Raw genomic sequence first — 25,891 nt, forward strand, 5'->3', positions numbered from 1 at the left:
AAAGCCCAAATTATTCCTGTGGAATTCCACACCACTTTCACTAATCTAAATTACGAAATGAACATGAAGAAAACATTTTCTATAGTCCTTGTTAAATTAGTATTTTTCTATGAACATATTTCATGAAACATACTGTAATGGGTTTTTTGTTATCATACGTTGCTTCATTGTTTTTTTAGGACTTCCTTTGAAAGGATGGAAAATTGATGAAAATGTATTTTTGAAAGATTTATGTGTGAACAAATTTGTGTTGAAGCTTATTGAAGCCTTTTTATCCCAGTCTGGTGTAGTAGTTTATTTGGTCTCCTATAAAAGAGAAGTTATTTTAAATTAAATGATGAAATATGTGTAAAAAGGGTAGAGAAATACAAAACACGATTTTAGGTATAAATATGATATAAACGTCCGGATTCGAACTTACACTGAGAGAAACGTCGGGCAAATCAGTGCCATTGTTATCACGTGACTACATCTTATGACCATCAAGATGGCCGCTCCCTCAAGGAACCTACTCGCAGTCTGCTGTTGTATCCTGGTTGTTCTGTTACAGAGCCATGCCAAACCCCCGAACATTGTGTTTGTGTTGACAGATGACCAGGATGTTGTCATCGGAGGTCAGGTAGGCTGGTGCATCGGCGAATGTTAGATTTATTCAGGTATTTAGTATACTCTTAAAATTTTGTTATCAGCTGGTTATCGACCACAGATCTGCTGACAATGACAAATCTAGACTCGTGATATAATAACAGTTATGTCATGTCAGCCCGACTCCATCACGGCTGTCGGCTAAGCAGTGACACGACAGCTGACGCAGAGCTTGTGCACGGGGCATTTGACAATGAGAAGCATTAATTTCTAACTCAAGTCAGCGACAGCGTTTGGCTTTGGCTAACGCATTTACTGATTTAGTGAAGGTTTTGATCGAAATATGTAAACATATCAGTACATTTTAATTGAAAATGTGTCACAGTGAGATCGGGATTCAGAACTTCATCCACAGCTTGAGGAAATAAGTCTTGTTTCTATGACAGAGAGGGCCGATTGGAAGGGAAAGTAATGTATTTCAGGGACTGGGAGACACTATATGTAGCTTTTGTTCAGACTTTACACGGTGATTGAATGACGGTTATGAAACAAAACTTTCCCAGGGGCAGGTCATCTCCCTGCACTGTATTTCTCACTAATACTGACATATTTATACTCACCTAGCTTTCTAGACTAATACTTATATTAGTCCCTGAATATATATTGATAGTAACAAATAAACCCATTTAAATTGAAAGAGAGCCCCAGTGAGTTGGGATATTCAGAACCTGAACCTGAGGAAATCTAGACTTACTTCATTTAGGGCTTTTTAGCATTGCAGGGAGTGAGTGTGGTTTTATGCCATTTTTAGCAATATTCCAGCAATATCACGGTGGGGGACACTAGAAATGGGCTTGACACATTGTGCCCATGTGGGGAATCGAACCCGGGTCTTCGGTGTGACGAACGAACGCTTTAACCACTAGGCTACCCCACTGCCCCAGCATTGCAGGGAAGGGGAAGTAGGGAATATAATGTGGTTCAGGGACTGTGAGACAGACTACCTTGCATTACTGTTAGAGCCTACGGTCCTTCGTGATCTGAGGGTTATTTGTGCATGAATATTGAATCTCCATTTATCAGAGCTACAGATAACTTTTTGGGTCATTGAGTTATGTACTCGCTTGTGTTCATCTCAATTGGGTATCCTAAGTTTTCTTTGGGTAACCAAATAAATTGTACTCACCTCACTCAAACTTAATTGGGTATTTTGCCATTTTCCATTAATTGTAAAACTATAGTAAAGATTAAATGTTGGTTTGCGTGTTTGTTGTTTATATTTGATCTATAATAAGATACACAATAAGAAAGACTGAAAGTTGCCAAGTTCATGCATTGAAATAGAACCTCTCAATATACCTCAGTTATTTTATCTGTCCACCAGTAAGCAAGCTGGGATTTGACATTTTTGTGTGTACGCCTGTAAGTTCAAATTTATAGAGTATTACAAAACTTCAAGCGTACTTGTACGCAATAGACTTAATAGGAATAGGGTTTTCACATAAATATTTGCGTAATTTACACAGATATGCAGCTTATCGGTAAGATGTGAGTGACTGAATATTTTCTTAATATGTATTTACAACAGCTTAGTGCGTATGTATATGAAACAACACAGTCCATGAATATATTTAGTCTGCAGTCATGTATATGAAACAACACAGTCCATGAATATATTTAGTCTGCAGTCATGTATATGAAACAACACAGTCCATGAATATGTTTAGTCTCCAGTCATGTATATAAAACAACACAGTCCATGAATATATTTAGTCTGCAGTCATGTATATGAAACAACACAGTCCATGAATATATTTAGTCTGCAGTCATGTATATGAAACAACACAGTCCATGAATATATTTAGTCTGCAGTCATGTATATGAAACAACACAGTCCATGAATATATTTAGTCTGCAGTCATGTTTTTGTTGCACGATTATCATGCTTATATGCTGTAAAGTGTAATACATGTACTTTGTGAATGCCTTCACAATTTCCCACACATTTTGCAGACTCCTATTCAAAAGATCACGAAGCTGATTGGAGAAAATGGAATCATTTTCAATAATATGGTATGTATGAAAAAGGTTGACTTGATGCTGCATTTTAAATTTTAACATTTTAAATATCACATATGATATGACAAAATAATGAAATCCTTAAGGTGTATTCAGTAATTCCATTTGTGCAGATGTATGCACAAATAACAAAAATTATGAATTAAAGAATTTTAAATGTCTGAACAATGCTAACAGTGTCAATAACTGTCTTGTATCACATTTGAATCCAAGCTTGTCTGTTGTATGTAAGCTTCTCATGTCTCTGTCAAACATAAATGCATTAACCATGGTAACTGAAAATAATATCCTCTATTCTTTCACATCTTTTAATCATGTTAAGGTTGAGTTAGTTTTACGCTGCACTCAGCAATATTCCAGCTATATGGCAGCGGTCTCGAAATAATATAGTCTAGACCGGACAATCCAGTGATCAACAGCATGAGCATTGACCTACGCAATTGGGACACAATGACATGTGTCAACCAAGTCAGCGAGCCTGACCACCCGATCCCGTTACTCTCCTCTTACAACACAGCATTGGTTACTGAAGATTAATTCTAATCTGGAATTTCATGGGTTAATTATGTTAATATTGTTAAGGATGTTTTCGTGTGTTTTAAAGATGTTTTATTTACATATGTTAAAGATGTTTAAATATATTCAGTTTTATTTAAGCATGTTAATGATTTTAGTGTATTTTATTCTATTTAAACACGTTGAAGATGCATCAGGTTGTTTAATAATGTTTAAACATGTTGAATATGCAGCAATCACTTATTTTCAATGAAATTAACACATTCCATATCGTTCCTCATTTTTTATTTTACTCAACTTTTATTTATTTATTTCACTTCATGTTTTACAAAGTTTATAATGTTCTCCGTACATTTCTTTCCTCAGTTTGTGTCGAGCCCCCTGTGTTGTCCTAGCAGGTCCAGTATCCTCACAGGGAAGTTCGTCCACAACCATGGTGCCTTGAACAACTCGGTAGAGGGCAACTGTAGCAGCCAGCAGTTTCAGATGAACGAGGAGAGAGGAGCTTTTCCTGTATACCTCAAGAAACAGGGCTATACCAACTTCTTTGCAGGGAAATATCTTAACCAGGTAGTCATTTCTGTGTTTGTGTTTTGTTTGTATTATTTGTTTGTTTGTTGTTTAACACCAGACTCAGCAATATCCAGCTATATGATGGTGGTCTGTAAATAACTGAGCCTGGACCAGACAATCCAGTGACTGACATTATGAGCATCCTTCAACCATGAGCCTCTCTTGAGCCTGACCATCCGATACCGATGGTTGCCTCTTACGACAAGCATGGGTTGCTGTAGATCAATTCCAGCATGTCGGAGTGAGGTGTGGTATCACAGGGAACTCGCATTTTAACATCAGTATTAATGCGAGCAAGCACGCACGCACGCACATACGCATTTGGTGTATGATGACATGCATAAACCATCTCAGATCATGACTGTCCATCCCTAATAACTCACCATTAATGTCCACTCCTAATAAACAGAACATGAAAGCCCCCCATAATAAACAGAACATGAAAGCCCACCCGTAATAAACAGACAATGAATGTCCCCCCTCATAAGAAGGATCATAAATATCAACCTCTTATAAACATATCAAGATTCTTTTTTATATATTCCTCCTTGGGGTACTTATAAGCATTTAAATGTCCATTTAAATTCCCTACGACAGTTGTAACAATATTTGAATAAAATATTTACAAAACAAAAACTACGTTTTGTCTTGTGAGACCACCCTTACAGGGCCTTCCGGCCCCCTACAGCCAAGAGCAGGTAACTCTAGACCGTAACCTCGTACCTCACTTTCCATGCTGTCGCGTTGTACCGACAAGACGTGGGTCCATACCAGAAGGTTTTTCCTTTGCGACTTAAGAGAGTTATGAGTGTTTCAGAAACTGCAACTGTATGTATGGTTCTCTTTTTTCCCTGCATGGGCTTAATTGGAGGTTTTTCTGAATTTTTTCATTCATAATTTCTCGTTGTAACTTGGTACCTGTCGCGGGTCGGCTCGCTAGTGCGTGTCAAGATATGGACAGGTCCCTTCGCTAGCCTTCCTGTTCATTGGTTTCCCATGTGGTTTTTCAATGTTACAGGTGGTTTTAGTGGTTTTTATTTGTATCTTTGTACGTGTAGGGCGATGTCTACTGCTCGCATTTTCTATATTACGCTAAAAACCGTGAATTGTTAGTTATGCTGCAGTGTGTACTAGGTTGTCAACTGCATGCTACGCTTGTCGCATTAGTTGTGTCGCCTTACGCGCCTTTTACATGTATTTGTATGTGGGTATAGGGTAGATTGCTGCACAGGTTTTTTTTATTTGTTGCAGTTTAAACCCTGTACCGTGCCTTGCTGCAATTCCCGTGACGGGATTCCCCACGAGGTTCGCTTACGCTCGTTTAGTGCAGAAGGAACATGAGGAAGAGGGTGTGCGGCATGTGCCATGTTCTCGCCCCAAACCATTCGGCGAAGGCTTAATAGACACGCTTGTTCTACAGCAACCTGCTTCGGCAGGGGGTGATCTCTGGGCACAGGATCCCCGGCCCAAGCGCTCCATAGTAAAAGGGGTCCACGGAGCCGCTTCCCACGCCGGAGCCGGCTCCCAAAAAGCTAAGGCTGACCAAAGGCGGCTTCGTCTTCATGCACTCATGCCCCTTCTGCATCTCCTACTGCTTCGTCTCTGTACCCGCCACCCCCTCTTGATTCAGCACCTGTAAAAGTGTTCCTGTTGATTCGTTAACCGCTTTTTTCCAGGAGCAGATGTCGCCAGTCAAGTCCCTGATTGATACGGTGTTAGCGGGGTTCCGTGAAGGAGCTCAGCGCACCGGGTCGCCGGGACGGAGCTGACATCTGGGGGTTACGCGCCCGAAGCCGCTCGAGAACGCCAGCCCCCAGCGTGCTTGATCCCGGCTTCGCCGTGGCGATAGCATGCCCTCGGCGTCTGGTGGCGACCTGGCTTTATGGCGCGCTGGTCTGTCACAGGTGCCTGGTGCCGGGCGATACAGGTTTGCCCCTGTCATTGCCTGGTGTCCCGACTGGCGTCGCCTAAGCCTGGCGCCGACCAGTTCGGGATACTCGGCGCCTGGCAGCCAGTCTGGGTTGCCAGGGAAGCCTGTTGCGGCAGGTTCCTCTCGGGCGACTCGGCTGACCTGGTGCGGGTTCCTCCCGGCAGGGCGATGCTTTTCCCCTGGCTCCTCTTGACCTTATGGAGTTTTCTGGTCCTGCCTCTGGCGTCTCCCCGGCATTCTCTCAGGAGTCTGAGATTATGGCGGCCGAGGATTCTGCCGAGGTCGATATGGAGGAGGAGGAAGGGACGGTGGAATCGAGAGGCGGGTGTGCCGTACTCCTTTGCCTCCTCCCCCGCGCAGGTTCGGGATAAGATCGCCAAGTCCTGCCACAGGTGGCTGTTCCAGTCCGGCACCCGACCCCGCTGGAGTTTCGCTCCCGGGAGGCGTTCTCGCGACCTAACCGGGTCGCAGAGGCACGCCTACGCATTCTCCCATCACTGGTCAGTGAGGTGGTGAATCCGCTCCTGGCTGGTACTCGCTCGCGTTTTGATTTGCCGGACGTCGGCAGGCGGTACCAGTTAGGTGAGGAGACGCTCTTCGAACCACCAGTGGTGGACGAAAGCGTCTTTGCCTCAGTCAATCACGTTAGGAGGGTCGTCTTCGCCTTCCCTGGCCTCGCCAGGCAGGGCAGGCGCCCCCTTTTCCGGCTAATGCGTCACTGCCGCTGAAGTCTGCCTACCGGTCATTGAAGAATGTTACCGGTCAGCGCTTGCCCCAGCAACTTAAAGTAGCCGCCCATTCAGCCTACCTACTCGCATCTGGCTCGGGACAGCATTCGGTGCTGTGCCAGCCAGATGATGGGTGCCGTCATGGGCTTGCGCCGCCTGTGGCTGTCTGTGGCGTGGTATTCGCCGGCCACACAGCAAGCTCTACTGTCATTGCCCTATACCATGGGATCTTCCCTGTTCCCTGGGGCCTTGCAGGTGGTAAGGGGAGGCCGCGGAGGCTGTCTCTACCTTTAAGGACTCAAAGCCTTTGTTGGAGCAGCCCTCCTCCGCCTCGCCATCGGCCCCCCGCTATGCGATCCGCTTACCCTTCTGCCTCGGGCGAAGGATGTTGTTAAGTGGGCTGCCCTTTGCAGTCCAAGCCGAGCAGGGCGGAGACACGAGGCAGGGGCAAGCCTGCTCCAGCGCAGCAGTCTTTTCGGGCAAGGGGAAGCCAGCCCCGGCTTCCCACTGATTCATTCCCCAGAGCCCTTGTTGCCCCCCACTCACGCATGGCGGAGACTTGCCGACGGTGGGGTGCACTGCCTCTTGCCACACGCCCCTGTCGGGCGGCTGGCTGTCCCTATTCCTCCGGGAGTGGGAGGCAGCCACCTCAAATCCCTGGGTCCTGTCCACGCTCAGGGATGGCCATTTTCCACAGTGGAGGCGCGATCCTCCGTCCTTCTCGGGGGTTCGCACACGCCTGTGCCGGTTCCCTCCGCGACAAGGCGGAAGTCCTCCGTGCCGGAGGTTCAGTCTTTACTGACCAAGGCGCCATCGAGGTGGTTCCTGTGAGTCAGCGAGAAGAGGGTTTTATTCCACCTACTTCCTGCGTGACCAAAAAGGACGGAGGGTTCAGACCCATTCTGAATCTCAGAGGGCTGAACAAATTACTGGAGGTGCCGTCTTTCAGGATGGAGACACTCAGGTCAGTGATCTCCTCCGTCGAGACAGGGGATTGGCTTACGCCAATCGATCTCAAAGACGATACCTCCATGTTCCAATGCACCCGAATTCAAGAAGTACCTCCGTTCTCCTTCGACGGGCGTGCTACCAGTTTCAGCGTGCTCCCTTCCGGCATCTCCACGGGCCAAGGGTGTTCACCAAACTTATGCTAATCCCAGCTCAGTTAGCCAGGTCTCAGGGCAGGTGTTGTCACCCGTACCTGGGACGATTGGCTTTCACGGGCCTTAGGGCCTCAGTTAAGCAGAGCCTCCACACTGTGCGTGCTTCATACTCTGGTGTCACTGGGCTGGATTATCAATCTCAAGAAATCAGACCTCGTTCCGACGCAGGATCTGATATTCTTGGGAGCCAGATTCAACACGGCGCTAGGGATTGTTTCCCTTGCTCGGATCGCATCGTCAAAGTCCGGGCGACTGTGTTACAGTTCCTCCAGTCCCCGTTAGGTCTCTGCCCGAACATGGCTTCGTTGCTTTCGGCAACATGGCGGCGACAGTGGACGGGTTTGGCGGCTTGGCGTTTGAGGATGCGACCAATTCAGCAAGCATTAGCTCAGCTGTGGTCCCACTCGCAGGGCTACGAGATTATGCTCATAACGCCAGAGTGGTTAATCCCTCACTTGGCGATGGTGGACGGACGTGAGGGAATTTGTCCAGGGGGATCCCCTCGACACCTCGACACCTTCCCCTTCAGTTCAGACGGACGCCTCCCTCACAGGTTGGGGGTCCTGGGCGAAGCACTCAGCCTCCGCCTCTGGTCGGAGCGGGAGGTCAGCCTACACATCAATGTGTTAGAACTGAGAGCAGTCCGCAGGGTGTTCGAGTGCTTCCGGTGTTGGTGCAGGGCCGTGTGGTTCGCGTCAAGAAATGGACAATCAAGCGGCCATGTCTTACATTCTCAAGCAAGGCGGCACAGTGTCTCCGTGGCTCCTTCAGGAGGCGTGGCAGTTTCTACTGTGGTGCGATCAGTTCAACATTCGGGTTTTGCCTGTTTATCTCCCCGGGTGACAACGTCCGTGCAGATGCTCTCTCACGGCGTATACTAGCCCCACACAGTGGATGCTTCGACCGGAGATATTCAGGATTATCTCCCAGTTGTTCGGTCGTTCCAGGTGGATCTGTTTGCGTCTGGGGTGACGTAACCAGATTCCTTTGTTTTGCTCCCCGGTTTCGATCCGGGTGCGTTAGCCAACGCACGCCTTTCAGCTAGATTGGACAGACAGGGTACTGTGGGCGTTCCCCGATACCACTGATTTCCAGGGTCCTGTCGCAGCTGACCGCGACAACCAGCTTCGGCTACTTGTGCTTCTGGCACCCTTTGGTCGGCACAAAGCTGGTTTCGGTAATTCTCAGGTTTCTGGCTCAGCCTCCTGTTCTATTACCTTTTCGACCGGACCTCCTATCCCAGAACGGAGCCCCACCGAATCCCAGGATTCAGTGGGTGGCTTGCAGCAGCTATCAGGGATCGCCTCCATGCGGCGGAATTCCTGCACCAGTTGCAGACACAATTCTGGCTTCGCTGAGGGATTCGACAAACGTTCAATATGAGGATAGATGGGCCTGTTATTCACGCTGGTGTGTCAACAGGGGGATTCTTGATCCCTTTTCTACAGATTTAGTCTGTGTGTTAGAATTTCTCCAGTCTCGGTTGGAAGCAGGTCTAGCGGCTTCCACTGTTCGGGGATATTCTACGGCTATTTCTGCGTTTCATATTCCTGTTGACGGTGCTCTCTTGGGGCAGCACCCTCTTGTACTGCGCTTTTTAGCAGGTGTGGACAGAATCCGTCCGGTTGTCCGACGGATTAGTCCCCCGTGGGACTTGTCAATCGTTCTTGATTGGCTGTCCGGTGAACTGTTTCACAATCTGTCGGCTCTTTCCCTCCAGCTTTTGACGTGGAAGACGGCGTTTCTTGTGGCGGTGACTTCTGGCAGGCGGGTTGGCGATATTCACGCAATGTCGGCCGATCCCGCTTACTGTTTTTCACAAAGACAGAGTTAGCATTGGCTGCCTGAGACTTACCGTCCCTAAGAAGGATAGTCCCTTCCATGTGGCGGAGCCTATTGAGCTCCCAGCTTTCACTCAGCCTTCCCTGTCCGGTACCTCTCTACGGCGTGCTCACGTCTTAGATGTCCGTAAGACACTTCAGGCTTATATCAAAGCGAACAAGGGGTACCCGTAAGGGTAACCAATTGTTTTGTTGTTTATGGCGGGGTTCAGGCTGGTCTTCCGGCGACCAAGCAGACCATTTCTCGGTGGCTTGTCTCTGCCATACATATGAGTTATACTCAAACAGGGCGTATCCGCCTGTTGGGTTGAAAGCTCATTCGGTTAGGGCAGTAGCTACATCGACAGCTTACGCTGCAGCCCTGCCCATTGAGGAGATCTGCTCGCTGCTATTTGGAGCCGTCGAAAGAATGCGTTCATCCGTCATTACCAACTTGACAGACTCTCCAGTGGCGTGCTCGGTTCCGGTCAGTCAGTTCTCTCCAGTGGGCATGGTTCCACCTCTCTAGCCGATTGAGCTTTCGAGGGTTTTATTGTGTGAACCATTATCTGCCAATTTTAACACTGGTGTTGGGTTTTACAAATCTTGTTACATTTTCCCTTGGTGATGGGTTTTTATGTGGTGCTGGTTTTATTCCCATGTCTCTTGCTTTCTAACCGAGAAGCTCTAGACTAAACTGCCCTTGGAAACTTTGCTGTTCATATTCCGGCATTTCGTTTCTGGTTTATTATGCGGGACCCTTATCTTCACTTCCGAGTAGATTACGGGAAGGAGGGAGGTGTGTCTCGTTCGTTGCATTAAGCGAGGTTTAAGCTGGACAAATTTGCATCGTTTAACCCTGACCCTGGCTCATGCCCGCCTGATTGGCTTTGGTAGACACCGTGACCGGGTAAGTGTGCCTTTTCTGCTATAATTAGCTTGGGAAATTCCACTTCTTGTCGGGGTGTTTAAGCAGACAGAATGCTGCTCCTGAGATCCGTCTTTAGGAGTCTGTCTTATGCTTATAAGTACCCCAAGGAGGGATATATAAAAAGAATCGAACTAACCTGTAGAGGTTTCAGATTCTTTGAGTATATTCCTCCTTGGAATCTCCGCCCCTCCCTCGCGATTCTGTCTGACTTCGTTCAGCATGGAAAGTGAGGTACGAGGTTACGGTCTAGAGTTACCTGCTCTTGGCTGTAGGGGGCCGGAAGGCCCTGTAAGGGTGGTCTCACAAGACAAAACGTAGTTTTTGTTTTGTAAATATTTTATTCAAATATTGTTACAACTGTCGTAGGGAATTTAAATGGACATTTAAATGCTTATAAGTACCCCAAGGAGGAATATATTCAAAGAATCTGAAACCTCTACAGGTTAGTTCGAATTTCTGCTTTCATAAACATACCATGGATGTCCGACCTTATTAATCAGACAACAAACGTCCTACCCGAATAATAACATCCACCTCAATGAACAAAGGAACATTCTTCTTAATGAAGAAATAGTGAACATCCACTTTAATGAACAAATGAATGTCCTCCTCAGCGAAATGATATACGTCCTTCTCAAAGAACAAATAATGCACATGCATCTCATTGAAAAAATGATATACGTCCTTCTCAACGAACAAATAATGAACATGCACCTCATTGAACAAATGATATACGTCCTTCTCAAAGAGCAAATAATGAACATGCATCTCATTGAACAAATGATATACGTCCTTCTCAACGAAGAAATAATGCACATACACCTCATTGAACAAAGGATACACGTCCTTCTCAAAGAACAAATAATGAACATGCACCTCATTGAACAAATGATATACGTCCTTCTCAACGAACAAATAATGAACATGCACCTCATTGAACAAATGATACACGTCCTTCTCAACGAACAAATAATGAACATGCACCTCATTGAACAAATGATGAACGTCCTTCTCAACGAACAAATAATGAACATGCACATCATTGAACAAATGATATACGTCCTTCTCAACGAACAAATAATGAACATGCACCTCATTGAACAAATGATATACGTCCTTGTCAACGAACAAATAATGAACATGCACCTCATTGAACAAATGATATACGCCCTTCTCAACGAACAAATAATGAACATGCACCTCATTGAACAAATGATACACGCCCTTCTCAACTAACAAATAATGAACATGCACCTCATTGAACAAATGATATAACGTCCTTCTCAACGGAAGAAATAATGAACATGCACCTCATTGAACAAATGATATACGTCCTTCTCAACGAACAAATAATGAACATGCACCTCATTGAACAAATGATATACGTCCTTGTCAACGAACAAATAATGAACATGCACCTCATTGAACAAATGATATACGTCCTTCTCAACGAACAAATAATGAACATGCACCTCATTGAACAAATGATATACGTCCTTCTCAACGAACAAATAATGAACATGCACCTCATTGAACAAATGATATACGTCCTTCTCAACGAACAAATAATGAACATGCACCTCATTGAACAAATGATATACGTCCTTCTCAACGAACAAATAATGAACATGCACCTCATTGAACAAATGATATACGTCCTTGTCAACGAACAAATAATGAACATGCACCTGATTGAACAAATGATATACGTCCTTCTCAACGAACAAATAATGAACATGCACCTCATTGAACAAATGATACACGTCCTTCTCAACGAACAAATAATGAACATGCACCTGATTGAACAAATGATATACGTCCTTGTCAACGAACAAATAATGAACATGCACCTCATTGAACAAATGATATACGTCCTTCTCAACGAACAAATAATGAACATGCACCTGATTGAACAAATGATATACGTCCTTCTCAACGAACAAATAATGAACATGCACCTCATTGAACAAATGATACACGCCCTTCCTTCTCAACGAACAAATAATGAACATGCACCTCATTGAACAAATGATATCGCCCTTGTCAACTAACAAATAATGAACATGCACCTCATTGAACAAATGATACACGTCCTTCTCAACGAACAAATAATGAACATGCACCTGATTGAACAAATGATATACGTCCTTCTCAACGAACAAATAATGAACATGCACCTCATTGAACAAATGATACACGTCCTTCTCAACGAACAAATAATGAACATGCACCTCATTGAACAAATGATATACGTCCTTGTCAACGAACAAATAATGAACATGCATCTCATTGAACAAATGATACACGTCCTTCTCAACGAACAAATAATGAACATGCACCTGATTGAACAAATGATATACGTCCTTCTCAACGAACAAATAATGAACATGCACCTGATTGAACAAATGATATACGTCCTTCTCAACGAACAAATAATGAACATGCACCTGATTGAACAAATGATATACGTCCTTCTCAACGAACAAATAATGAACATGCACCTGATTGAACAAATGATATACGTCCTTCTCAACGAACAAATAATGAACATGCACCTGATTGAACAAATGATACACGTCCTTCTCAACGAACAAATAATGAACATGCACCTGATTGAACAAATGATATACGTCCTTTTCAATGGACAAATAATGAACATGCACCTTATTGAACAAATGAAGGTTCACCTCCATGAAAAAATCATGAACCTTCACCTCAGTGAACACATTGACAGTACTCACTTAAAGTCCTCTGCCTGCTGCTTCCCCATGAACACAGAGTGTCTTATCAATTCCTGCTTTGTGTTCCTCAGTATGGGTTTGACACAACGGGCGGAGTGAAGCACATCCCCCCGGGCTGGGACTGGTGGATGGGGCTGGTGAGTACCAAGTTGACATTCCTGGCATAACACAGCCAGTTATTTCACTTCTTGATCCTTCTTCACCTAGTGGTGACAAAGTTGGAATAGATGTAAGTGTATATCATCAGACAGAACAGTGGCATTACATTTGACAGCTACTTTTACCGTTATGTAATTCAAATCAGACTCAAGACCTAGCGGACAAATGGCTACAGGTATTTATGGCACTATTGATAACTATGATATGATACTATGGATAACTAAAGATGGCAATTGTCCAGTACCATGGTGTCTCGTCATGGATGCTTGTGCTGTCTCCTAGACCCTGGAGCCTGAATTATCAAATGAGTCCAACTCAAGTCTAGAATGACTGGGCAAGTCTGGATTGACTCAGCTGTTGGAATTGAAAACTGTTCTGGTCTGCTTGCTTTTATCTTTTTACAAATTTGAGTCTAAGTGTGTGTGAGTGAGTTTAGTTTTATGCAACACTCAGCGATATTCCAGTTATATGGCAGAGGTCTGTAAATAATCGAGTCTGGACAAGACAATTCAGTGATCAACAGCATGAGCATCGATCTGTGCAATTGGGAACCGATGACATGTGTCAACCAAGTCAGCGAGCCTGACCACCCGATCCTGTTAGTCGCCTCTTACGACAAGCATGGGCTACTGAAGATCAATTCTAACCCGGACCTGAAAGAAGTTGTAAATATTATCCATTATAAAATAATCATTCCTGTTGAACAAGAACATATACAAAGCACTGTGAGGTACAAGGAAATGATGTTCATTTAACAATGTTGAATGCATAAGAAAAAGCATTTCAGTTATTTTGTAATTTGTTGCAGGTGGGAAACTCACGTTACTATGGTTACAGTTTATCCGTGAATGGTACGGAGGAGGTGCACAAGCATGACTACCACACTGACTACCTGACAGACGTCATAGTATGTATCCATAAGCTATTTTCTTGTTCCACATTTTGCATGATTAATTTCCTAAAATTCATTTAAGACTTTAAAATCACTCTTTCCAAAGGTCCCATAGTTTTTCTGACAACATTATGTTGTTTGTTTTTTGTTTAACACCGCACTCAACAATATTCTAGCTATATGGCGCAGTCTGTAAATAATCGAGTCTGGACCAGACAATCCGGTGATCACAAGCATGAGCATCAACCTACGCAGTTGGGATACGATGACATGTATCAACCAAGCCAGCGATCTTGACCACCCGATCTTGTTAATCACCTCTTACAGGTTACTGAAGTCCAATACTGATACTGACCTTCATGGGTGCTGACAGCATTTAAAAATTGTACACTGAATGAATATTTCTTTCAACAAATATACATTTGCTGACTTTGAATAACAGCACCGGCGAGCTATGGACTTCCTGAACATTCAACACAGTGGGTCGGCGCCATTCTTCATGATGATGTCCACCCCAGCCTGCCACGGCCCCTTCACCCCAGCCCCACAGTACAGCCAGAACTTCTCCAACCGTGCAGCTCCCAGGAATGGCAGTTTTAATGTGCATGGAAAGGTAAAAATGGTTCCAAATAGATAGCAAAAGTTGCAGGTGTCTAGTTGTCTGAGATGTTGTGATTCTTTGTGTAGAGTTGCCTCCCTTTGGTATTCCAAAGCCTAAGGTCGAGGTTCGAATCCCTGATTTGCGGTGTTTCTTATTTAGTCAGTGCCATGTCCATGCATGTGGGTTTCAGCAAAGTGGTAAATGTGAAAGACCGGCATGAAACCTGCATGACTTCTGTCTTCATTCAAGAATTAAATTGATGTGCCATGTTATAAATGAAATGCAATTTAATGCTGCATTAATCCGAACTCTTTCACTCACTCAGACTAATTAGTGATACACTATTTCAAGAAGGAGACTTTAGTTTCAAACATTTGTCTCCTGTGATGATTACACCTAGCTTTTCTTGGTTAAATGTCTTGGTTGGTGGATCTTAAACCATGATTGGTAGATTGGAGAAATGGCAAAGACATTTCATATATTTTTTTTCTAGAGAAATTATTTCAAGTAGTTACAGAATATATCTTCATTATGTTGATGAAGCTGGTCTCATTGGTGTTACCATGGTAATGGATTGTGTACACACTTTCTTTTGTACTCTGTATTAAAGCTTGGAGTCACTGGAATTAAAAATAAATGGTTCTTTTTCCCTCATTTTATAATGTCAGTGTGAGCAGAGTGGGTAAACCAGTATATTAAAGTATCACCTCAATGGGGATGTTTTCTTTCTTTCAGGGGCGATGGGGTAGCCTAGTGGTTTAAGCGTTCGCTCATCACGCCCAAGGTCTGGGTTCGATTCCCCTCATGGGTACAGTGCTTGAAGCCCATTTCTATAGTCCACCACCTTGATATTGCTGGAATTTTGCTGAAAGCGGCTCACTCACTCTTTGTTTCAGGAGAAACATTGGCTGATAGAGAATGCTCTCACTCCAATTCCTGATGACATTATCCAGAGTATTGATGACATATTCCGTAATAGGTGAGTTACAGGATGTAGACAGTGTTGACACACATCCTCCACAGATCTGCAGGCATCCTTAATACTTTACTACAGTCTGTTTGAGTCAGAAACGGACCGATGAATTGCAAATTTTATCATTGTACAAAATTGCCACATAAATATAAATAGTACACATGTTTATCATTTACTAATACCCAACAGCTTTCTTATAGTTCTTTAAGAAACTATCATTAAAATTTTGACACAGTTCACTATTTGTTACGAGGGAGGAGTGCAGAGAAAGGGACAGCCAGGTGTGCGAGAAAGGATGGAGACGGCACAGCACAGGCTAATGAAACAATAACTTGGTGGGCACTTGTGCACGTGCTTCTCTAACACCTGACTGTCCCTTTCTCTGCACTCCTCCCTCGTAACAAATCGTTACACCGGAAAAATTGCATAAACAGACATTAGAGATTCCAAGCTTTCCAATGATACCAATGTTATCTGTGTACAAATCAGGTCAATGAGCGACATTGAGGCAATTTGTAAGGTAAATGACTACATGCTACAAAAGAAATGTTTGTGTTGCCAGACTTTTAGTGTCAGGCAACATGTTGTGTTATTGCTTCATGGTTCTTGAAGAACTCTCCATCCCAAAGTCCCTGAACTGCCAAATTTGACTCTCAGCTTGACCTCTACACATCCCCTGTGTAAATTCTAGGTGGAATAGGTCCTCCCGCAGAGGACAGTGGTCGTAAAATTTGATCAAGTGGATTGGTGGTAAATCACAGTGAAATGATTTACATGACATTGTACCCAAAGTGGGTCACTACTCAGTTAGGTGTTGACCGTCCTCATTTTATTACTGTAAATCATGAGATTAATGCGTCACGAATTTAATGCAAGTGCGAGAGTCTAGTCTAAAATGCGTCACGAAATTAATGCGAGCTCAGGAATCTGTGTTGATGATAAAATGTGACACTCTGAATCTTTGGTGTTCTGTTTCTTTTCACACTTGTTATTTACCAAATAACCTGAATTGAGCTTGTTAAGCAATGAATAGAAATGAGCTGACGATGTTTTGATTATGCTGCCATGTTTGATCACGTGATTGCTTGATACTACTTGTCTTATGACAACATGTATTAACGTAATCTGACTTGAAAGACACAAGTCATCTACCAAGGTACAAGTGGCTGGAGAATGTCCGGTCTGGCTGATGTGCTTGAGTGACTTTAAACAATGACCAGTGATTGTAACCAGTGATAATTACACGTGGCTTGAGAGACCTGTAATGAGGAAGTGACCTGTATTGGTGTAATGTGTACTGTCAACAGATTTACGTTTTCTGTCTTTTATTAAGTTCTCAAAAGTAGACATGGTCAGACTGAAATGCGTCATTATAATAATGCGAGAAGAGTACAGACGCAATTTTTGCATTAATAAAATGCTCGCATTAATTTCATGATTTACAGTATTTACAAACAGCCCTCATAGGGTTGAAATGTTGATGTGTGTGGCAGTTCACAACAACAAACAAACGAACAAACAAACAAGTTTTCGAGTTTTGAAATCTACACAGGTGGAGGACGTTGTTGTCAGTTGAGGACATGGTGGAGGACGTGGTCACCACGCTGGACAAGAAGGGGCTGTTGGACGATACCTACATATTCTTCTCCTCAGACAATGGCTATCACCTAGGTTGGTTCCGTACCCTGGACAGACATATCTAAAACCATAGTGTCTACGTTTGAAAGCAAATTAATACATATCAGAACAAAATTAGTAGATAAAGTGAAAGTCAAAGAAATTTTAATGATCAGAGACATTTAGGGTTACTGTGGTTACTTCTAAAAGGCTTTTTATGCTATTGGCCTACTGTTTTCATGATTATGTGAGTGAGTTTGGTTTTTAGCCGCTTTTAGCAATATTCCAGCAATATCACGGCGGGGACACCAGAAATGAGCTTCACACATTGTACCTATGTGGGGAATCGAACCTAGGTCTTCGGTGTGTCAAGTGAAAGCTTTAACCCCTAACACAAGATTTGTTAAATCTGTTATATAATCTAAAACACCTAATTCTTGATATTTCAGACATCCTAAAGAAGTCTTTTCAAGACATGATGTGACCAATCATATTCGTTCCACAAACCATGATTTGATATACACTGAGAAAAACAAATAAAGGAACACAAGAAAATTCAAGTGTTCCTTTGATATTTTCCAGTTCTCATCAGCAGCTTTGAATAGTGCTGTGGGAGGAAATCTGAGACTCAAAAAAGGAACATTGCCATGAAGTTCCCTTATTTGTTTCCCTCAGTATATATATTTTCTGTAACCTAGATTTGAGCAGACATTATATTTATCATTCACCTGTTCTTCACAGGGTTAATCTCATTTGGTGATGTTGACACGGTGTCAGATCTCAGATCAGAAAGTCCATGCTTCATAGTTTTAAAGATGTTCTGGCTAAATTTGTGTGTAAATAATGCTTTACTATATATGCTTCCTTTCTCAGGACAATTTTCTCTCCCAATGGACAAACGACAGCTGTATGAGTTTGACATCCGAGTCCCGCTCATGGTTAGAGGTCCAGGGATCAGACCAGGCCAGGTCAGCCAGGTCAGTAGAGGTCACTTTGACTTTGGAGTGCAACCCTGGTGGGTTCATGGTCAGTCAGGCAATGGGGTGGTCTACTGGTTAAAGTGTTCGCTCTTCACGTCGCAGACCCAGGTTTGATTCCCCACATGGGTACGATGTGTGAATCCCATTTCTGGTGTCCCCCGCTGTGATATTGCTGGAATATTGCTATAAGCGGCGTAAAACTAAACTCACTCACTCACTAAACCAAATTTGGTTAATAATTCCGCTACAAACACACTTTGGTTGAAAGTTTGTTATACTGTTTGCAGGATGCTGTGATGAACATTGACCTCGCCCCCACGTTTATCGAGCTGAGTGGTTCCAGCGTCCCCGAAACAGTTGATGGCTTGTCCCTGGTTCAGAGGCTGCTGTCGCCCCTTCATCAGTCCCCCCGCCACCGTTCCGGACCAAGTTCCTCGTGGAACACTCTGGGGAGTACTCCTACTCTGTTGCCGGATGCCCGCAGTACACTGGACAGTTCCTGAAAGTTGGTACACGTTATATTCAACTTGTTGTCATCAATGTGATATCTGACATGTTGCTGTGTCTGATGGACAGGGTTATACCCAACTTGTTATATCTGAAGCTGATAGTTATATCTGAGAAGTTGCTGATGGACAGTGTTATACCCAACTTGTTATATCTGATTCTGATGGTTATATCTGCCATGTTGCCCATAGGCAGTGTTATACCCAACTTGTTATATCTGATGCTGATGGTTATATCTGACATGTTGCTGATGGACAGTGTTATACCCAACTTGTTATATCTGATGCTGATAGTTATATCTGACATGTTGCGGATGGACAGTGTTATACCCAACTTGTTATATCTGATGCTGATAGTTATATCTGAGTTGTTGCTGTATCTGATGGACAGTGTTATATACATCTTGTTGCTTTGTCTTATTTGTGATATACATGACTTGCATGTCTACTGGTTAGAGTCATATTAAGCTTATCTTATGGTCAATGTTATATTCAACTTGTTATGTCTGATGGTCAGTATCATAGCCAACTTATTGTATCTATTAATTATTCTATTAATTGAGCAATTTGTTTCCCCTGGACAAATCAGTCTGATAAGCTGGGATATGTGACAATTTTTTTGGACAAAACTGTGAATTTTGCTGGCATATTCCAGACCTTAAATGTTCTTGTCCGTAACAAGATGTGATGTATTTTGTGTGTTTGTTGCAGGGCTGTGACAAGTACTGTACATGCGAGGACTCCCGCAACAATACCTTCGCGTGCGTGATCGAGCTCACAGACTCGCAGCACTACAAGTACTGCCAGATGAAGGACTCTGTGGTGAGTGTCAGTCTACAGTGAGTGAGTGAGTGAGTGAGTGAGTTTTGTTTTACGCTGCTTGTAACAGTATTCAAGCAATATCATGGCGGGGAACGCCAGAAATGGGCTTCACACATTGTACCCATGTGGAGAATGAAATCCGGGTCTTTGGCGTGATGAGCGATTGCTCTAACCACTGGGCTACCCAACCAGGGAATAGTTCCCTGCAAATAACAAATATTTAAACAAATAATGTATGATACAGAAGCACATTTCCACACAAACCTTCTCCTTGAATAATTGTTGTCACTTGTCTCATATTCTGACAAAGTCAAGCGACCAATCATTGAACATGTTTAAAAGCCAACAAATTGACATCCAACTACTAATTGACACTTTCCAACTGTCATCTTTATCTGCTTTACACAAATGCTACCAGACAGTTTAGTGTATACCTGTGTCAATATATGGTAGCTGGGGAATTCATGTACATCTATTATTTCTCAACTGATTACATAAAAACTTCTATTCAAGCAGCATAACTAAAATGTTTTCGCAAGCATATCAGTGTCACTTCAGTTTGTAATTAGAATGATGTACCATTGATGGTTTTGTAATTAGTGTTCACCCATTGCCTATATTGTAATTAGAGTGATCTCCCTTTGGCTCTGTTGGAATTAGAATGTTCTCCCTTCGTCTATATTGTAATTAAGAGTCACTACCGCTTGGTTATATTGTAATTAGAGTGACCTCCTTTTGGCTATATTGTAATTAGAGTATTTGACTTATTGTAATTAGAGTGACCTCCTTTTGGTTAGAGTCACTACCTCTTATATTGTAATTAGAGTGACCTCCTTTTGGTTATGTTGTAATTAGAGTGACCTCCTTTTGGTTATGTTGTAATTAGAGTGACCTCCTTTTGGTTATGTTGTAATTAGAGTGACCTCCTTTTGGTTATGTTGTAATTAGAGTGACCTTGGTTGTTTTTGGCTCTTTGGCTATATTGTAATTAGAGTCACTACCTCTTGGTTATATTGTAATTAGAGTGACCTCCTTTTGGCTATATTGTAATTAGAGTCACTACCTTTTGGTTATATTGTAATTAGAGTGACCTCCTTTTGGCTATATTGTAATTAGAGTCACTACCGTTTGGTTATAGTGTAATTAGAGTGACCTCCCTTTTCCTGTATGAACTAGGGGTGGGTATTGCAGAGAATTTTCATATTGCGATATCTTGCGATGCGAAAGCATATATTGCGATATGTATTCCAAAATATTGCAAGAAGTATTTTTAACAAAAAAACTACATATAATCGAGTTAATGCTTGATTTATAAAGCATGAACACAACAAAATCACTATGCTTGATTAAGCTTTAATAAAAACTTTTAACCATGACAAAATAAAAATGTAAATAATATTTGGCACAAGTGAAACAAGGAAATATCCGATTTCCGAGTGTTACGAAGTTTTCCGAATGAAAGTCAAAATATTGTGTTTTATCAGCGTATCGCAATATGTATCATGTCCATGTCTGAACCGGTAAACCGGTTATATTGCGCAGCCCTAGTATGAACCAGAGATAATAAGTGTGCACTTAAATGGTTTACTTTACAGGGGTCTTGTTGATGATGCCTGGATAATACTCTGTATGCATGTTTTATATTTTTCAGAATTTTGTTGAAATGTACGACCTTGAGAGAGACCCAGACGAGTTCATGAATCTGCACAAGTCAGCTGATGCCAGCCTTCTGTCACGTCTCAGTCAAGAGCTGCAGGCCCTGGTTGGGTGTCGAGGGAAGACATGTCGGCAACTGCAACAATGATGTCACCAGTGGCTGATCAAACTGGACATATTTCTTTTTGAAATTACTGTCAATGGTTAAACTATTTTTTCGAAAACAGATATATTTTTTATGTGTTTATGGGTGTGACCTCCTTTTTCCAATACAAAGCAGCTATAATCCGATTCCTCCTTAATGTATTGTGTACATGTTAATCTATAGTCAATGGTAACAGGCTAACATAATGTTCATAGTTAGCAAAGAAAACATATTAATAACATCACTCACCTTATTCTGTGAAATCCATCCATGACAATATTTGTGAATGACATTTATGTGTAAATATTTGTATCTACCCCAAGGGGAGATAACTCAGGTAACTCCATGTGCCTTTTATCTACAGTTATACTGTTACTCAAGTATGTTGTTGTAAGGGCTTGCTTGTATACTAAGCGTCATTATTGAAGGGTCACCAAGGTATGAAGGGTGTCAAACATGAATTTACACAAACAAAAGTCCACAGGCCTAACACTGGCAATGTGATAAACAGTTTTAGAATCAGTTGCTTTTGCCCATCACATAGTCTGTCGTACAGACCCTGAAGTAAATATATCCAAGAAAGCCCACACAAGTCTAGAAAATGTGGCAAGTCTAGATTTCCTCAGCTTCTGAAAATGAAGAAAGTCTCAGGGCTCCTTTTAATTATATATATATTTATTTTTTTTAAGTATGAACTTTTTTTCAGTAAAATATGTTCATTTCAGAGACTAGTTGTTAGTCTACCCATCACATTGTTTGGAGGGTTTTATAGAACTGAACAATGGACAAAGACTATTAAAACACGAAAGGAACAAGATTAAAGCTGATGATGGAAACAACCCAAAACACAACCATGACAAGTGACAGTTAGTGTGGGTATAAGAAGCAACTGAACAACAACTGAAGTTAAAGATCTGAAGTTTTATCGTTTGTTATATGGATAACCTCTCAATAATTTCGCTGAGTATTTTTTCAGCAGCTTTACAGATACACAGCTATATTGTTGTACAGGGCTTGCTAGTACTAACCTTTATTACCCTTTCGATTAATCAGAATACTTTTGATTGGTTGATAGCCAATGCACGATAAACCATACCAAACTGTAAAATTTCACAGGTGGTATAAATCCATCCTACTCTGTCCAACAGACCGTATGGACAACCTTGACCTTGACACTGAAATCCAAATCAGTTGGATAATTATTATTGTCACGAAAAGTTCTTTTTATCAAAGTGTTTTCAGAATATATCTTTTGCTATGAAGTGGAAATAGATTGAACCTTAAGATTTAAGAGTTATGTCCCTTTGAATATCTATCTCTAAAGTTTGTCCATACCAACAGTCATGGCGAAATGCTTTGTGTCCAATACCACAGCAGAGGCAGAGGAGAAATGTTTCAAGAATAATTGTCTTATGACATTTACTAGAAATTGGCTCCTAAAAATCTAAAGGGTAATACATTTGTTACACAGCCATTTACCAGGTAGGGAAACGCAGATTCAATTGGCCGTACAATCCAATACTACCAGCCAAAAGGCTGTGTAACTAATAGTCCTGCCACACATGAGTTCCGACGCATATTCAAACAAATTGTCTTGGTGCTGGTATTCAGTGTAAAGCAGAGTAAGACATTGGATACATTTTCCTCAGGGCAGCAGTAAACTAAGGTGCTATAATTCACTGTACAGAGTAGTGACTCTCTGTTGTATCAGGATACAGGGATTTAAACCCAACATTCTTGCTTTCCTCATGTTCACAGTGAGCTGCACAATGATGATGTTAAGGTATGATATACATTTTAATGAGCCTTGTTATGTATTCCAACTGCCAGTGAGCAATTTTGAACAATATTTGAAAAGATTTTCACGGCATGTAGGATTCAGGGGCGGTATTAATAAAAGAACTAAAGTCTGAAATAAAACTTAAGTTTTTGAAAAGAAATAAGTTTTTCACTTTTTATGACTTAAGTTTTGACTTTGGAAAAAGCTGTGTTTCTTTATGAATACCGCCCATGATGATTACATGAAGTAATGCATTTCCTGCATGTGTGACTTGATGCTTTTTTTGTACAGATGAATTAATGATTTTGTGAAACATATTTTGTCAATGCCATTAAGGTAGAAATATCATTGATGTTGACAATAAGGATTATTGCATGTAAATCCGCAATGTATCTATACATAATCATATCTATGAATGATGTCTCTGATCTGTGATACATATTCCATATTGGATACTTAAACATTCCTCTGATGTAATGCTTGTTAACGTTGATTGTTTATTGTTTATTGCATATCTCCTTGTTTCTGTTGCTTTGTTGTGTCTATTTCTGCATTCAAGATGTGTATCTAACTTTTTGAGAGAAGTTGTCGGTGCCAAAGTAATCAGCTATATCAGGTTCACTTACTAGGATAAATGTTAAGTCCTATTTTGTTAAGTCCTATTCTTTTTTCCTTCTTTACCAGTGAATTAGAGTTAACATTCCTTCAAGGGGACCAAGGTTTGATTAATTCGTTAGTGCTCCTCCATTCCATATTCTATGGCATCAAATACTCAAAAACAAAATACCAACTTGTAAACACATACCTAACAGACTTCATTCTATTATAGGAACTATACAAGACTGCTACATGCCTTATTACAGGTTTTGTTTAGTTTTCTTTAACTGCTGTGTACATGTCTACTAGGAATTGGTAGGCTTTGTATTGTATAGTTATTATTCAACCGACACTATTTACAAGATCAAAATGTAGACATTCTGCTTATACCAGTTTTAAACCATGGTTACTCCTTGGCCAGCATTTAGACCTTTTGGAATTTGATATCTTTTGGGGAAACTACGATACGGGTGATGTCTTGTTCTTTTTGGGCCAGTGCTTAGTATTTTGTTGCATTTATAATCATGTATGAGGGCTGGCTGAAAGTGTATTAGCCAATGATTAATTGTATAGATGTAGTTGACTGCTAATTGTTTTTGAAACAATCACCACACACTTCTGTAGCAATGGGGGCATAGGGGTAGCCTAGTGGTTAATGTGTTTGCTTGTCACGCTGAAGACCTGGGTTCGATTTCCCACATGGGTACAATGTGTAAAGACCATTTCTGGTTTCCCTGCTCTGATTTTGCTGGAATATTGCTAAAAGTGGCGTAAAACTAACTCACTCACTTTGTGGATAGGGTCCCAATGCATAATCACTCATGAGATTTCTTCCCGAATGCATAATCACTCATGAAATTTCTTCCCCTTTCTAAAGCGGGAATGGAAATCACCAGAACACAAAAAATGCAGGGTAGAATTTGAAATGACTTTTATTTTCAATCATTTCAACATCATGTTATATTATTGCTCAACTATTGAAATCTGCAAGGCTGTTTGATTTCTTAATTCTACTAATGATCTGTATTATCATAAAGGCAACTTGACAAGGCAGTTAGCTACAACTAGTGAACACCCAATCAACATGTTCAAAATAAAGGTTGCAGGTGTTTTTAGTTAATCGTCTTTCTGAATCGTTTCTGCTTCTTTTTAAACACCTTCGATGGTATAAATCAAACCTCATACACATATTCCTTAGATGGAAGTTCCTTCGCTCATCACGCCAGAGACCCGGGTTGGATTCCCAACATGGGAACAATGTTTGGAGCCCATTTCTGATGTCCCCGCCATGATATTGCTGGAATATTGCTGGAATATTGCTACAGGCAGTGTAAAACTAAAGTCACTCACTCACTTTGGTTGATGGTGCCATTGAACTAGGAAGCGACAGGATGTGTGATACCTCAGCAATAAAATAATGTCTCGACTATTTTATTTTGTCTTCCAGATACAGAAGTCAGACATGCTGGTTTGAATAGTTGGTACCCTTGAGGCTTATTGGCTGATTAGATAGTTCACCTAACTAGGGACGGTGAGGTGAGGTGAGGTGAGGTGAGGTGAAGGTGGGTTTAACGTCGTGCTTGGGAATATGTCGCTCATATGACGACGTGCATGCGTGTGGATGTGTAGGTGCGGCTGCTTGTACTAGCCCAGACTGAAGCTGGTTTTAGAGTGCTAGCCAACTGAGATACCATGCCGCAGTGAAGCATGAATACCCCACTCAGACACATTATACTGACTCCGAGCCGACCAGTCCTTGTTGTACCCATTAATGCCGAGCGCCAGGCAGGGACCAACAAGTGCCATATTTTAACGTCTTTTGGTATGAGGCGGCCGGGGATCGAACCCGCGACCTTCCGCTCTCCGGGCGGACGCTCTAACCACTACACCACGGAGGCGGTTAGGGACGGCCAGGTAGCCCAGCGGTTTAAGTGTTGGCTGGTCACGCCAAACATGACCTGAGGATTTGTCCTTACACTGTCCGCAGTTAGGTATTGTATCCGAGTAATGATCTGATTTTATTGAGATTGTGTAATCGTATTTGATAATATTTTGGTTGAATAAAATGTATGGAATATTGACTAAGCGTGTTTATTA

At 42.1% G+C, this 25,891-nt stretch overlaps 1 pseudogene; it reads left to right on the plus strand.

The window, feature by feature from the left end:
• Positions 1-487: 487 nt before the first annotated feature.
• Positions 488-24,919, plus strand: LOC124254023 (annotated as a pseudogene).
• The last annotated feature ends 972 nt before the right edge of the window (positions 24,920-25,891 follow it).

Source organism: Haliotis rubra, unplaced genomic scaffold, assembly GCF_003918875.1.
Source record: "Haliotis rubra isolate DU_JTF1 unplaced genomic scaffold, ASM391887v1 Scf560, whole genome shotgun sequence".
NCBI classification, from domain to species: domain Eukaryota; kingdom Metazoa; phylum Mollusca; class Gastropoda; order Lepetellida; family Haliotidae; genus Haliotis; species Haliotis rubra.